Raw genomic sequence first — 13,501 nt, 5'->3', positions numbered from 1 at the left:
CATTATTTATGGTGGTTTCCTTTGTTTTACTTTTAGTTAAACAATATTGCATAAACCAAGAATAAATCCTCGAGCCTTGACAAAATTTATAATTTGTAAACTTCGTTCTTGCATTTGGTAATCTATAAATTAATAAATTTAAACTTAAAATAACCTCTCTGTGGATCGATCTCGTACTTACGAAATATATTACTTGCAGACAACCTACACTTGGGTGAATTATAATTTAAGTAGTAGCAAGTTTTTGGCGCCGTTGCCGGGGAGGTATAAATTAAGTTTATATTTGTTAATTATGTTTTATTTATAAGTATTGTGTTTTTTTTTTTTTGAGTATTTGGAGTCGAAAAAAAAGTGGTAGACTTATTCGAGTATCTGAAAATAATTTAAACATGGATGATAATTCAAATAATCAAGATAATGATAACAATAATAACAATAATAATAATAATAATCAAGAACATGATCAATTAAGAACACTTAGGCACCATATGAACCCTATTAGAACTAGTGCCCCATCTTGTTTAGTTTTTCCTCCTGATGCATCTAATTTCAACTTTAAACCTCAAATTATTCAACTTTTACCAAATTTTCATGGCTTAGATTCTGAAAATCCATATTTACATCTAAGAGAATTTGAGGAAGTTTGTAACACTTATAATGATCAAAATTGTAGCATGGATATAGTTCGATTAAAGCTTTTCCCTTTTTCTTTAAAAGATAAAGCTAAAACATGGCTACAAAATTTGAGATCAAGTTCAATAAGATCATGGGAAGAAATGCAACAACAATTTCTCAAAAAGTTTTTTCCTTCCCATAGAACAAACTCTTTTAAAAGACAAATTACTACTTTTTCTCAAAAACAAGGAGAAACATTTTATCAATGTTGGGATAGATATAAAGAATTACTTAATACATGCCCACATCATGGTTTTGAAACATGGAGAATAGTTTCTCACTTTTATGAAGGTCTAATACCTAAAGATAGGCAAATGATAGAATTCATGTGTAATGGAACTTTTGAAGATAAAAACCCAAATGAAGCTATGGAGTATTTGGATTCATTAGCAGAAAATGCTCAAAATTGGGATAATATAGGCACAATAGAACCACCAACAACTAAAATCAATAATTCAACAAATGGGGGTGGTATCTATAATCTTAAAGATGATATAGATATTCAAGCTAAACTTGCATCTTTAGCAAGAAAAATTGAGTCATTAGAAATGAAAAAGAGTGGTCAATTAAAAAGTATTCAAGAAATTGTTTGTCATATATGTGATACACATGATCATGCTACAAAAGATTGTCCAACATTACCTTCATTTAAAGAATGTCTCCATGAACAAGCAAATTATGTTAACAATTATAAAAAACCAATACTAGATCCTTTTTCAACATCATATAATCCTGGATGGAAAAATCATCCTAATTTTAGTTGGAGGAATGATAATAATGCACAACCCTCACAACAATATTTTCAAAATAACCAAAATCATCAAGGTTATATTCCTTATGTTACACCTCCAAGAAAAAACTTTGAAGATGTAATTCATGCATTTATCCAAAAGCAAGAATCTATCAATATTCAAAACAGTCAATCTATGACTGATTTGAAAGAAACTCTTGCAAAATTTGCATCTGCACTTAATATTCATGAAAAAGGAAAATTTCCATCTCAACCTCAACCTAATCCTAAAAATCAAAATCAAGAATTAAAAAATGAAAAAATTGATCAAATAAAATCTGTTATTACCCTTAGAAGTGGTAAAATAGTTAATGATCCATATAGTAATGAAAACAAGGATCATTTAAAATCAAAGAGTAAGGATGATAATCCTGATACTTTTGAGAATGATGATACCTTAAATTCTAAAAATAATATGTTGAATGATAAATCATCTGAAATAGTAAATGAATCAAATAAACCTCCACCATTTCCTCATGCATTAACAAATCATAAAAAACAAAAAAATGATTCTGATATCTATGAAGTTTTTAAACAAGTAAAGATAAATATTCCATTATTAGATGCTATTAAACAAGTACCTTCATATGCAAAATTTTTAAAAGACTTATGTACTGTGAAGAGAAAATTGCATGTGAAGAAGAAAGCATTCTTGGCTGAACAAGTAAGTTCTATTCTTCAAAATAATTCTAGTTTAAAATATAAAGATCCTGGTTGTCCAACAATTTCATGTATTATTGGAGAAAATAAAATTAAAAAAGCTTTGTTAGATTTGGGAGCAAGTGTGAATTTACTTCCTTATTCAGTTTATGAAAAACTTAATTTAGGAGAATTAAAACCCACTTCTGTTACTCTCTTACTGGCGGATAGGTCAATCAAAATACCTAGAGGTATTGTAGAAGATGTGTTGGTTCAAGTTGATAAATTCATATATCCTGTAGATTTTATTGTTTTGGATACACAACCAATAGAAGTACATAATGAAATTCCAGTAATATTGGGACGACCATTTCTAGCAACTTCAAATGCTTTAATTAATTGTCGAAATGGAATAATGAAATTGTCTTTTGGAAATATGACTCTAGAACTTAATGTGTTCAATTTATGTAAACAACCAAGTATTAATGAAAATGAATATGATAATGAAATTGAAACAATTATGGAAGAAAATATACAAGAAGAAAACTTAAATCAACAATCTGAAGTTTTTTCAATAGAAAGTTTTGAGTCTGAAAATAATTTTAAAAAAGATGATAATACAAAACTTGAATTAAAAGTTTTACCATTCGAATTGAAATATGTATTTCTTGGTGAAAATAAAACATTTCCTGTTGTAATTTCTTCCACTCTTCTACCAAATCAAGAAGAAGATTTAATTAAATTACTTAAGAAATATAAAAATGCAATTGGATGGACTTTGAAAGATATAAAAGGTATAAATCCTTTAATTTGCACACATAAAATTCATTTGGAAGAAAATGCTAAAACATATCAACAACCACAAAGAAGGTTAAATCCACATATGAAGGAAGTTGTTAAGAATGAAGTATTAAAACTATTAGACGCTGGAATTATCTATCCAATCTCAGATAGTAAATGGGTAAGTCCAACACAAGTAGTACCTAAAAAGTCAGGCATCACTGTTATAAAAAATGAAAAGGGAGAGTTATTACAAGCTAGGATTCCATCTAGTTGGCGTATGTGTATTGATTATAGAAAATTAAATGATGCAACTAGAAAAGATCATTTCCCACTACCATTTTTAGATCAAATTCTAGAAAAAGTAGCAGGAAATTCTTATTACTGTTTTCTTGATGGGTATTCGGGGTATTATCAAATACCTATATCATTAGAAGATCAAGAAAAAACTACTTTCACTTGTCCTTTCGGAACTTTTGCATTTAAAAGAATGCCATTTGGTTTATGTAATGCTCCGGCTACTTTTCAAAGATGCATGTTAAGTATTTTCAGTGATATGATTGAAGAATTTGTAGAAGTTTTTATGGATGATATAACTGTTTTTGGAAACTCATTTGAAAATTGTCTTAAAAACCTAGAAGAAGTATTAAAACGATGTGAAGAAAAAAATCTTGTTTTAAATTGGGAAAAATGTCATTATATGGTTAAATCTGGGATTGTGTTAGGTCATGTGATATCTGAAAAAGGAATTGAAGTTGATAAAGCCAAAGTTGATGTTATTGCTAATTTAACATCACCAAAAACGGTCAAAGAAGTTCGATCATTCTTGGGTCATGCAGGTTTTTATAGAAGGTTTATAAAAAATTTCAGCATAATATCTAAACCAATTTCGAATCTTTTAACAAAAGATACACAATTTGAATGGACTCAGAAATGTGAAAATGCTTTTAAAAAAATAATTAATCTTTTAATTACATCACCTATTTTACAACCTCCAGATTGGTCTTTACCATTTGAATTAATGTGTGATGCAAGTGATTATACTATAGGAGCTTTGTTCAGACAGAGAAAAGAAGGAAAACCGTATGCAATCTATTGTGCTAGCAGAACCTTAAATAGTGCCCAAATAAATTATTCAACTACTGAAAAAGAATTACTTTCAGTAGTATTTGCATTAGATAAGTTTCGATCTTATTTAATTGGTTCTACTACTATTGTGTACACTGATCATTCTGCCGTAAAATATTTATCAAATAAACAAGATGCTAAGCCAAGATTAATACGGTGGATTTTATTGTTACAAGAATTTGACATTATAATTAAAGATAAAAAAGGAAAAGAAAATGTCGTAGCCGATCATTTATCTAGAATAATGACTGAATCATCTCATAATGAAATACCAATAAATGAAAATTTTCCGGATGATCAGTTGTTTTATGCTACTATTATGCCCTGAGTTGCTAACATTGTAAATTTTATTGTGAAAAATAAAATGCCTTCTCATTGGAATTCACAGGATAAGAATAAATTCTTGATAGAAGTTAAAAAATTTTATTGGGATGATCCTTACTTGTTTAAGTATTGTCATGACCAAATTTTTCGACGATACATACCCGACAATGAAGTAAGTAATGTTATTAAATTTTGTCATTCTGAAGCATGTGGAGGTCATTTTTCATCCAATAAAACAGCTGCAAAAATCTTACAATGTGGATTTTATTGGCCATCTTTATTCAAAGATACGCATTTATTTTGCAAATCTTGTGAAAACTGTCAGAAGATGGGATCAATTTCAAAACGAAACATGATGCCTTTAAATCCAATCATAATTATTGAAATATTCGATAGTTGGGGGATAGATTTTATGGGTCCATTTCCATTATCTTTTGGATATACGTACATTTTAGTCGCTGTTGATTATGTTTCAAAATGGATTGAAGCAATTGCATGTAGAACTAATGATCATAAAGTTGTTATAAAATTTTTAAAAGAAAATATTTTTAGTCGATTTGGAATACCTAGAGCAATAATTAGTGATGGGGGAAGTCATTTTATAAATAAATCATTTTCTTCTTTGTTAAGAAAATATGGCATTACACATAAAGTTTCTACCCCATATCATCCTCAAAGTAATGGTCAAGTTGAACTTGCAAATAGAGAAATAAAACAAATTTTAGAAAAAACAGTTAATCCAAATCGAAAAGATTGGTCTTTAAGATTAACTGATGCATTATGGGCATATAGAACTGCATTTAAGACATCATTAGGGATGTCACCATATAGGTTAGTTTTTGGTAAGCATTGTCATTTACCGGTTGAACTTGAACATAAAGCTTATTGGGCAATTAAAGCATTTAATATTAATTTAGATGATGCATCTAAATTAAGAAAATTGCAATTAAATGAACTTGAAGAATTAAGAAATGATGCATATGAAAATTCAAAGATTTATAAAGATAAAACTAAAGCCTTTCATGATAAAAATATTATGAGAAAGTCATTTGAAATTGGACAAAAAGTTTTACTTTATAATTCTCGTTTGCATTTATTTCCAGGAAAACTAAGATCGAGATGGTCAGGACCATTTATAGTTAAATTTGTTTATCCTCATGGTGCTGTTGATATTGAAAATCCTAAAAATAATGACGTGTTTAAAGTTAATGGGCAAAGACTTAAGCCTTTTATAGAAAATGAAATTCTTAATGATGATTTTATGCCTTTATATGATCCACAATAGTTGTTTGATATTTTCATTTTGTTTTTGCAGATTCTAGTTCATTTCCCGGTTAAGTGGCGGATAACGGTACTCCGTGACTATCTAAGTCGGTTTTTTCAGTTTTCCCAAAATAATTGAAATATATAATAATAATAATAATAATATGGATGCTTGTATTGTGAATCTTCGTAAATATTTTGCTTGTTTACCTGATAATGCGTTGAAAAAAATTTATAAAGCTAGATGTGAGCGACTAAGGTTGATGATGTCATATGGCATACCGAATGATATCCGGTTGATAATTGAAGCAAAAGTCCGATTGGTTGGGGAAGCAAGTGAAATAATAATAAGACATATGCCAGGATTTGGTAAAAGCACATATGCCAAGAAGCGAAGAGCTAAACGTATAGGTGGATGTCATAAATGTGCAAGGTGGACTTGTAAAGGGAAATGCAAAAATGTTGGAATGACATCAATGAATAGAGAAGATAAAATTTTATTCATTAAGAATGGTCTGAGTAAAGAGCCTTTGGATAATTTTCTAGAGGTTCTTGATACGCATTCTAGTGGGTACGTGCAAAATGAACTTCTTAAACTATGGTGGCAATTTCAACATGAGGAATATCAATATGGACGGTGGAATCAGCCTTATAAAGATCCTACTGTAGTAACGCATATCTGTTTAGATAAGTAAATATATATATACAATTTCGTCTCGGGAATCTGACGTTAAAAGACCCTGTTTGCCAATTTATAAGAAAATTGGATGGGAAGCATATCCTCGACTCATAGAAGGCGTTGAAGCCGTTACTGAACGTAAAATCAGAGGAAGATGTGAGCCACAATCACAACTACGCTGTATATATGTGTTTTAATTTATGTCATTTTTATTTTCTTTTAATAATAATAATTTCCTGTTCAAATATTGACTTTTGGCATGTTACGCTTATAAATTCATATGCTGTGATTTAACAATTGCAGAAAACATATTTCTCAACATGTCGACGTCCACGGTAAGTAAAATAAAAAATATTTGTGTATTTTGTGGATCTAGTGCAGGAAAAGATTCAATTTATGAAGAGGTAGCAGAAAAGCTTGGAATAACACTTGCTAAAAAAAAGATTCATTTGGTATATGGTGGTGGTGAAGTTGGTCTCATGGGAAAAGTTGCAAAAGCTGCGCATGCAGGTGGAAGTGAAGTCTTAGGCATTATTCCGACTACCTTAGCCAGTCTTACTGGACCAACAATAGGAGAAGAAATGAAAGTGGACAACGTGTATGAACGAATTACTCAAATGATTGAACATTCAGATGCTTTCATTGCTTTGCCAGGAGGTTTCGGTACTTTGGAAGAAATATTTCATACTGTTTGTTGGGCACAATTAAATATCCACAATAAGCCAATTGGTTTGTTAAATGTTAACAATTATTATGATAAACTGCTATCGTTTCTTGATGATGTTGTGGAACAGGGATTTATTTCATTAGCTTCGCGAAGGATGTTAGTTTCTGCTACAAGTGAAGGTGAACTTATTGATTTACTGCAAGGATTTAGTCATGAACCAGATCCATTCTTATCTCAACTTAATTGGCCAACATCCAAGAGTAAGAAAAGAAAATTCATGTGATGCTGAACTTGTGATTCAACGGTATGTTTTAATATTTTGTTTTCTCTTTAAGGTATGAAAAATCTCCTCTTCTTCTTCTCCTCTTAGTTTGTTTTTATAAAAAAATAAAAAATATATATATTCATATATAGTAATAATAATAATTATAATTTTTAGTTCAATGACGAGTAAGGTGTCAGTAAAATGCACCTGAGACGCATTAGTTAATAATTATTGGAAAATCACAATACACTAGATTTTAATATTCATTATATTCAAATTACAGATTAAAAGAAAAATTAGTTTTTCATATACCAATTTATATATATATATGTATATATATATATTTGATCAGTTAATATAAAATGTATAATAGATGTGTTTATTTATATATATATAATTGTGTGTGTTTTCAAATAAAATAATTTCTAAACTTTTTATGATAATATAGTTAAAAGATATGGTTTGTATGGTTGTTAACATGTATAATTGAAAGAATTCTTTTTGTTAAAGTATAATATATACTCACACATCTTTTGTGAGTAAGTGGTGAGAAATGAGAAAACAATTAATAAACTTTTATTGATTATTAAAAAATGGTTAATTACAAGAATATAACTCCCCTATAAAAAAAATATTGATTATAAAAAAAAATAGAAGATAAATAACGGACTGCAAAGTTCTTTGTTCATTGTAATTGTTTTTTTTAGATTTGATTGATGTACTATAAATGTGTTCTAAAAAAAAACCATCAATCAATATGTTCTAAAAAAAAAATTTGTTTGTGTTGGATAAGTTTCAAAGGTAGTCGAATGTATCCGTTATATAAATGTTTATATATGTAGACATTTATGGTAGAATGTTTGGAAAAAAAAAATTATGTCATTGTAAAACTTTGCAGTCACGTTAATAAAAAAAAAAAAAAAAAAAGAGAGAAAAAAAAGGGGATTTTATTCTTTGTAAATTTTCCTATTTTGTTTTCAATATTAGTTTATTTAATTGTCTGCTTTACTAATTAGCCTTTTTCAATGAGAGTTAATAATCATTCCAACTCCATGAGTGTAAATCAGCTATCCATTAAATATTTTGACCTGAAAGAATATGGAGTTGAGGCTTTTACAAAAAAATTCTCGATATTATACATGTTATGGTGGGTGGTGTGAATTATCTTTTTGACTATATTATCATAAAAAAATTTAGAAATTAAAAAAAATATATATATATTGTTACTTTATATATTATGTGAAAATAATAATAAAAACACATCTAATTATATATTATTATATTAAATGAAAAAATATATATATATATATATATATAAATCGGTATATGAGTTTGTTTTTAAAATGAATATGTTTGTATATTTGAATATATAAAAGGAATAAAGAATCTAGGTTGTGATTTTCCGATAAATTTTATTACTAAGGGACTAGTAATAAGATAGTGTGGGGGTGTGATGAAACTTAAAATTAATAATTTATTATATGTTAAAACCTATATTTTAAAATTTAAGTTTCATTAAAATTATAAAATTATGTTATTTTAGTATTGTGTGTTTATATTTAAATGTCTTACTAAATATGTTTTATTTTCAGGTTTTCTACGTGTTGGTAAAATAATGATAACTCAAGCTAGAAAATTCAAATGGAGGTGATTCAAATATTTTTGGAATCCTTGAGAAATTATCTACAACTTTGCAGAAGACATGATTGCCTAAAAAGTTGGTTAAGATGATCAAATTGTGAAAATATCAAAAGGAGGACAAATTTACTTTCACCATGACCAGCATATAGTAAAAAAATCATAACTATTTCAATATTTAACCAAATGAGGTGAACCAAGTGGCCAAATTCATCTACAGACAATTCCCCACATGTTTGCTGTTTTGAGCTGAGTCAAATTCGGTGATTAAAGTCGTGGAACAAAGCATTGAAAGAAGGGGCATGGAATTGAAGTTGGAGGAGACAAAGACTACTATTACAACTACATTGCATTAATAGAATTTTTGACCCTTTCTCTCATTTGGCCTATAAATAGAGGCCTTGTGCTAGCTTGAGAATCATTCTATCTCATTGTAAAATATAGTGTGAGTGTGTATAAAAGTTCTAAGTTCCAATATATTTTTCATTTTCCAAATTATGAGTGATGTTTTTAGTGTTGATCAAAAGTAAGTTCATGGAAAGCTAAATCTATTATGTCAAGGTGAAGAGGATGAATTCTTGGTGAAGTAAGATTGTTTATATTTTGTATATTCTTTCTTTATTTCTTTTCATTTTGCTAATTTCTTTTTATTGTAGGTATAAAAATGAATTATTTGTTGTTATCAATTTACATCAAATGCTTGATACCATTTAAGTGGTTATCTTGATTTGTTGTTTAATTTTGATACAATAAATATTTCATCAATTATTATTGTTATATTATACATATATATATATTTATATATTTATATCATATGTTTCATTTAGACGATAGCGTGGCTCTGCCGGTTGTTCTAAATGAAATATTATGATATCTAACAATCTAACATTTACTTTATCGCAACTAACTTTTACTTTCCGCATCTAACATTTACTTTATCGCAACTAACTTTTACTTTCCGCATCTAACATTTACTTTATCGCAACTAACTTTTACTTTCCGCATCTAACATTTACTTTATCGCAACTAACTTTTACTTTCCGCATCTAACATTTACTTTATCGCAACTAACTTTTACTTTCCGCATCTAACTTTTACTTTATCGCAACTAACTTTTACTTTCCGCATCTAACTTTTACTTTATCGCAACTAACTTTTACTTTCCGCATCTAACTTTTACTTTATCGCAACTAACTTTTACTTTCCGCATCTAACATTTACTTTATCGCAACTAACTTTTACTTTCCGCATCTAACATTTACTTTATCGCAACTAACTTTTACTTTCCGCATCTAACATTTACTTTATCGCAACTAACTTTTACTTTCCGCATCTAACATTTACTTTCTCGCAACTAACTTTTACTTTCCGCATCTAACTTTTACTTTATCGCAACTAACTTTTACTTTCCGCATCTAACTTTTACTTTATCGCAACTAACTTTTACTTTCCGCATCTAACTTTTACTTTATCGCAACTAACTTTTACTTTCCCGCAACTAACTTATTAAATCATATATTTCATTTAGGCAATAGCGTGGCTCTGCCGGTTGTTCTAAATGAAATATAATGATTTAATTTAACATTTATTTTATGCAGTTATATATTTATATAGTTATATATATAATCATAGGTACCATATATAAAATATCGGTGAATTCGGTATTTTCTATAGTGGGAACTATATTATATTAGGTGTGTGTTTAAATATTTTTATTTTCTTGGAACCATTATTTATGGTGGTTTCCTTTGTTTTACTTTTAGTTAAACAATATTGCATAAACCAAGAATAAATCCTCGAGCCTTGACAAAATTTATAATTTGTAAACTTCGTTCTTGCATTTGGTAATCTATAAATTAATAAATTTAAACTTAAAATAACCTCTCTGTGGATCGATCTCGTACTTACGAAATATATTACTTGCAGACAACCTACACTTGAGTGAATTATAATTTAAGTAGTAGCAGCTACAACAACGGTTTTTTGAAACCGTTGTCTAAAAGCAATTTTTTTTGGGCTACGACAACGGTTTTTAAAACCGTTGTCTATGAGCGTTTTTTTTAGGCTACGAAAAACCGTTGTCTATGAATGTGTTTTTTTGGGCTACGACAACCATTGTCTATATGTGTTTGCGTCAAGGGTCAAAGACAACGGTTTGTGTAAACGTTGTCTTTCAGCTTGTTTTTGTAGACGTTGTCTTTCAGCTTGTTTTTGAAAAACCGTTGTCATTGTTCTAAATGTTTTAACAAAATCGGTAAATATAGCGACGGTTTTATGAAACCGTCGCTAATTTGTTAAAACCGTCGCTATATTTAGCGACGGTTTTAAAAGAACGGTCGCAATTTTAAATTAACGACGGTCAAACTGTCGCTAAATATAGCGACTGTTTTACAAAACCGTCGCTAATTTTAAATATAGCGACTGTTTTAGAAAACCGTCGCTAATTTTAAATTAGCGACAGTTTTACAAAAGCGTCGCTAACATTAGCGATGATTTCAATAAAAACCGTTGCAAATTTAAATTAGCGACGGTATATATTGTCGCTAATTTAAAAATTGCGACAGTTGTAGCGACAGTTTAATAACAGGCATCGCTATTAGCGACGGTTTAAGCCTAAACCATTGCTACTGGCGACGGTTAGAATAAAAATCGTCGCAAATTGTCTATAAATATCCGCATCTTAATTCTTTTTCACACAATAAATTTTTCTCCCTTCCACAAAATTTTTATCTCTTCCACAAATTAATTTCGCTTCAATTCTAAGAGTTAAGATTATAAATATTATTATTATAACAAAGATTAAAAGTTTTTTTTTTTTATAATTATTAAATTATAAAATTTTTTATTTTAATTTTCCGTATAACATTAGCGACGGAATTTATATGCAAAAACCGTCGCTAGTTAGCGACGGATATTATATGAAAACTGTCGCTAATTAGCGAGAGTTTTTTCAAAAACCTTCGCAAAATTTAGTTAAGAAAATCGTCGCAAAATTTAGTTTAACAACGATTTTTCAATGCTACAACAACGGTTTTTCACCGCCGTCTTTAGACATGTACGACAACGGTTTTTCACCGTTATCTTTGAGCGCACCCTTTAACCACATGGCCTTTATCAACGGTTTTATTTGACCTACGACAACGGTTAAATACTGTTGTCTTTTGCCTTTTTTTTTGTGTGATGTAGAGTAATTAGGTTTAGTGGAGTGCTTAGGGGAATAATTATGTAGAACCCGAAAAATCAGATTACGTATAAGCCATGCATAATTGCTACTATTTAAATTAAAAATGAATTTTTATAAATATATGAAGTGTTTGGTTTATTTTAATAAATTTTAAGTCATGATTATTTATTTTAAAAGTAGATGTTTAGTTTTATCTTTTCAGGATAAATACGCGAGGCCGGACCGGAGTTTGGAGATTTAATATAAGATTAATAATAAGAAAATATTCCTAAATTTAATTTAAGTCAAGAAATAATTTAATTTAAAGAAAAAGAATGTTTTAGGATTTATTAAAATTAGTTGGAACCAAGTTATTTAATAAATTCTTTTAGGTTCAATATTTAATTAAAGCTAAAAATTAAAATGTGTAAACAATTGGGGAGGAATTAATTTAGGCTTAATATATTTAAGAAATTAAACATAACATTTAAATACTTAAATTTTAAGTCAAGCATGCCATGCAATATTCTATTCTAAATTAATTTGTCATTCATTAAAAATATATATAATGAGTGTATTAAACCTTAAGAATTTAAAATGCAAGATTAAAACACTATTATACCATGCAAGAAGTAGTAATAATATTTGGTTAAGACAATTCAAAAATTGTAGTAAACCTCATTCAAATTTACGACTAAATGGTTTTCATAGTGTAATCATTTCTCACTTTTAACCTCCATAGTTATGGGTAATACATGCACCATAATTCTCCTTGAAGCTCCTCAGCCCATATTGCTAGCAAATAAACGTGAATAGACAGCAAGAAGGAGAAAATGTATCGGCTAGCAAGAGGAATGAGAATCATTTCAAATCGCATTCAAAGCCTACACTTGTAACTCCCACCTTAATGCATATAATGACACCTTTTAACACTCACATTCATTGTCTAGCAAACCCACACTCTCACCCTTGAAAATATCAGAAAATAGCAGCTTAGATTCGTGAGTTAGTAGCTGGAATAAAAGAATAATAGCAGCTACAGCAAGGTGAAGAAACAATTCAATTCCCATTCAAATTCTCACTTGTAACTCTCAACTAAATGCAATTAAAGACTTATTTAACACCTCTTATATCATTCACCTTCCCTACCTAGCCTTCCCCCACCCTTACATTCGAAATATCAGAAAGAACCAGCTGTTGAAATCGTGAAAATAGCACAGAAATAAGAAAGGAAATCCAACACCGACTCCGCCGCACGTATTCGTCGTAGTGATTTGTTTTGTTCAAAACAAATTCCAGGCATGTATATGTTGTTTCTTTGCTCGTCAATCAAGTCCTATAGATATTTTTAAACCATTATATAACCATGATTCAAGCTAAAACACGAAATTGACAGCAAGTTGCCAAGCAAAATCTGTACATATTTTCCTAAACTTCTTTGTTTTCAACTTCACGGGTTTGCTAAGTTTTGTTGATTTCAGGATGTTGCT

The 13,501-nt window shown here is 29.0% G+C and overlaps 1 non-coding gene across 1 annotated transcript; it reads right to left on the bottom strand.

Annotated features, from left to right (window-relative positions):
• Window positions 1-820: 820 nt before the first annotated feature.
• On the bottom strand, window positions 821-931 carry LOC140965343 (small nucleolar RNA R71). Its single transcript, XR_012173037.1, has one exon. It is a non-coding gene; the product is annotated as a small nucleolar RNA R71 (small nucleolar RNA).
• Between the last annotated feature and the right edge of the window lie 12,570 nt (window positions 932-13,501).

Source organism: Primulina huaijiensis, chromosome 18, assembly GCF_012295235.1.
Source record: "Primulina huaijiensis isolate GDHJ02 chromosome 18, ASM1229523v2, whole genome shotgun sequence".
NCBI lineage: Eukaryota > Viridiplantae > Streptophyta > Magnoliopsida > Lamiales > Gesneriaceae > Primulina > Primulina huaijiensis.
The sequence above is the reverse complement of the archived record's forward strand: the minus strand, read 5'-3'. Positions and strand labels throughout refer to the sequence as shown.